Genomic DNA, 3,537 nt, shown 5'->3' with positions numbered 1-3,537 from the left:
CATCAAAAGAAGCGTGGCCAGCAGGTCGAGGGAGGTGATTCTGCCCCTCTACTCTGCTCTGGTGAGACCCCACCTGGAGTACTGTGTCCAGCTCTGGAGCCCTCAGTGTAAGAAAGACACAGACCTGTTAGAGGGTGCCTCCAGAAGAGGGCCACGAAAATGATCAGGGGGCTGGAACACCTCTCCTATGAAGAAAGGCTGAGAGAGTTGGGGTTGTTCAGCCTGGAGAAGAGAAGGCTTCGGGGAGACCTTATTGCAGCCTATCAGTACTTAAAGGGGGCTTATAAAAAAGATGGGGGCAAACTTTTTAGCAGGGCCTGTTGTGACAGGACAAGGGGGAATGGTTTTTAACTAAAGGGGGGCAGATATAGACTAGATATAAGGAAGAAATTTTTTACACTGAGGTGGTGAAACACTGGCACAGGTTGCCCAGAGAGGTGGTGGTGCCCCATCCCTGGGAACATTCAAGGTCAGGCTGGACGGGGCTCTGAGCAACCTGATCTAGTTGAAGACGTCCCTGCCCAAGGCAGGGGGATGGACTAGATGACCTTTAGAGGTCCCTTCCAACCCAAACTATCCTATGATTCTATGATTCTATGTCTTCCATCTAAATCCTTGAAGCAGGTCCACACTTTGACATCAACTGCCAAACTTCACTGGACATTGGAATCAGACAAGTCCTAATACATATTTTTCTGAAGAATGTGAATGAATGAAATGAAACCATTTAATGAAAATGTTATACATTATGAAATAACTGATGGTTTATGGTCTCATAAGAATCATTTGTGGGCTGTATCCAACCTAAGTATTGGTGTGTAGGATATATTTATTACATGCAGCAATTAATAACATTTTACTGGATATACATGGTTGCCATGGTTTCTGGACATTTGAATTTCTGAATTTAGTTTAAAAAAACACACACAACCCAAAACATTAATAACAGGGATTAAAACCTTTTCCACCCATTTAGTATGCAATATACAGGAGGACACTTTTATTTCTCAATATACACTTGATCAAATTCAATAAATTACTACATTCACATTTTCATTAGCTGTAGTCATGGAGTTGCAGATGGCTCTTAAAATCAGTCTTTACTTCATTTTCCATTACTTTTTCATGAAGCATATCTTCTTAGAGATTCCTTCTTCCTTAAATTATTCCTGCAGTAATTATTATATAAAAGAGAAACCTAAAACAGGGAGACTGTGCACATATCTCTACCTTGGTCCCACTTTTTCTAGTTCAAACTCACGGAAAACTTATTTAGAATCATGAGCAGAAAGCTATGTAAAACCATAGTTCTCATTATTTATTTAATCTGAAGTTTTTTGACTTATTGTTTTTTATGATCACCTACAACCTCATTCTCCATTTGTACTTTGTGAGGACAATCGGAGCTCAAGCTGTCCAGCATGAAGTCTCTCCTACAGAGTATCACATCTTGGACATTTGCTAGTCCCAGAGGTTTCAGTGGGTCTAATAGAATTACTGACTATGCAGTTAAACAGCTTAAAGTTTGATATTTATTGTTTGTATGGCAATCAAAAGTGTATCATTGTATTTACAGATGAATGAGAAGACTAAGTGCCCTGACGTGAGTATTTTGCATTCTTGCTTAGCAATGATTTAAGTGAAAAATAAGATATAAAAATGTGCATACTGTTAACCCCTTCAAAGACAGTAAGTATCTCTGGTTTTAGTTCACATCCATTTGCTGTGCATCAGCCTCTGTGTTGGTGAGTAGCTACGGATGGACCCCAGGACTCACATGTAGTTCATCCAGTGCACAGCTTTTCTTCCCCTCTGACATCTCACAACATTCCTATTCTTTTCAGCTCTTCCAATGATTCTTATCATCATTGACAAATCTCTTCTGCATCTCCTCTCTATTCTTCTGACAAATGGTCAGTACGTATTCGTCTGGCTGATGCACCCTGATTTTCACCCTCTATCTGACCCTTAAAACAACTCTTAGATTCTTAATTCTTCAACCTATCATTTGGTGACACAGCCCTCGCTTCCTCCTTTTTTCCCCTTCTTCTGGTATCTTTATCTTCAACTACCTTGAAGTATCTACCTTTTAAGCATTTCACTTACCCCTTGGTTTTCTGATGTCAAGAAAATGGATGGAAAGTTGTCAAGAAAATGGATGGAAAGTTGTCAAGAAGAGCCTCTGTCTCTGTGGTGCTAAGAAAGTTCCAAGGCACCCTTCTCACAAAACCCCGATCCAACAAACCACCAAAGCCCTCTGAAAACATGAGTAGCAGCAGGATGTCCAAGGACACAGAGAAAAAACTCAGAATTAGCAAAAAATAACTAAAATTAATGAGGTTAGTGGCTGCTCAGGCTCCTGCAAAATTGATCTCTGGAGGTGTAGATAATGTTGTCCTTAAAAGGTAGCAAAGAAAAAGGAACAAAAATTCCTCTATTTCTCAAAAAAATTGATTTTTCAGCTTGTAAGGGTAAAAAGAGACATTGTGGGAGAAGGAGGTTTTGAGAAATAAGTTCCAGTATTAAAGTGACGCAAAAATGGTATTGAGCAATGTACTATGTTTCACGAGCAGATTTCTTTAGAAGAGAGTTGGAAAAGATATCAGCTGCAGGTTGTTTCTTCAGTTCCCACTTGCACAAACTCAATTGTGATTAAAAAGAAAAGAAGAAAAAAAAGAGGAACAGCACTTACTGCATCTTCTGTGACAAAGTGACACTGGGGCAATGCAAAAACAGGTGGCTGGCATTACGATCTTGCCAACTTTGGCCATCTAGTGGCATCTTTTTCACTACGAAAAATAACAAACAATAAACATGTCTATTTTGAAGAGAAACAAACCCCCAAACAGTGCTTGTATGTCAAGTAACGCGCCTGGAGCTACGTGATTCTGGCCATCTTACTAATGCAGTGGCACAGAAAAAAGCTCTGGATGTTTCAAAGCTCTGCAGCCTGGTGTGCTCCAGTGCAAATGCACAGCGCTCTTGCACGCGGGTGTGTCAGCCTGGGTGGTTTTGCCAAGCACGAGTGACAGCTTGAGGGCAGGTTGGAGGACGGGTTGCATTAGGTAGGGCTTGGTGCCTTACGGTGCAAGGTAAGTGCTTTATGCTGGTACTGAGGGATGGAGCAGCAACACAGTGGTTACCGCAAGAGGGCTGTCACTGCTGCATTTTGCCATTTAAGAAGTAACCTTGGAGCAGAAATGACAATGCTGAAAAGAAATTAGCTGGATCTAGTAGCGGGTCCTGCAGCATCCATGGACCCGGGTATCTGACAGGGAGCCCTTTGCGTGCTGAGGTGACTTCAGGTGCACCAGTCGCAGACTGTCAAGAAGCGCAAGTTTCCCTGGAGCTGTTCAGCCAAGACAGACGGGCCTCTGGCATCCCCACGGCGTGTTTTCCGCCCAGGCTCCGTGACTTAAAGCCAGTGAGGCGGGACCCGTGTCCCCAGTCCCGGGTGGCTGTTCTGGAGTTGCCCGGAGGCACCACGAGCCGGGCAGGAAACCAGACACCCCGGGCCCGTGCCTGAGATGGCGGGAG

The 3,537-nt window shown here is 43.0% G+C and overlaps 1 protein-coding gene across 1 annotated transcript in view; it reads left to right on the top strand.

Annotated features, from left to right (window-relative positions):
- WDR11 (WD repeat domain 11) overlaps positions 1-3,537 on the top strand; it is a 75,056-nt gene that overhangs the window by 23,760 nt on the left and 47,759 nt on the right. The gene's annotated exons all lie outside the window — the stretch shown is intronic.

This window comes from Pygoscelis adeliae, unplaced genomic scaffold, assembly GCF_000699105.1.
Source record: "Pygoscelis adeliae isolate BGI_AS28 unplaced genomic scaffold, ASM69910v1 Scaffold4, whole genome shotgun sequence".
NCBI classification, from domain to species: Eukaryota; Metazoa; Chordata; class Aves; order Sphenisciformes; family Spheniscidae; genus Pygoscelis; species Pygoscelis adeliae.
The sequence above is the reverse complement of the archived record's forward strand: the minus strand, read 5'-3'. Positions and strand labels throughout refer to the sequence as shown.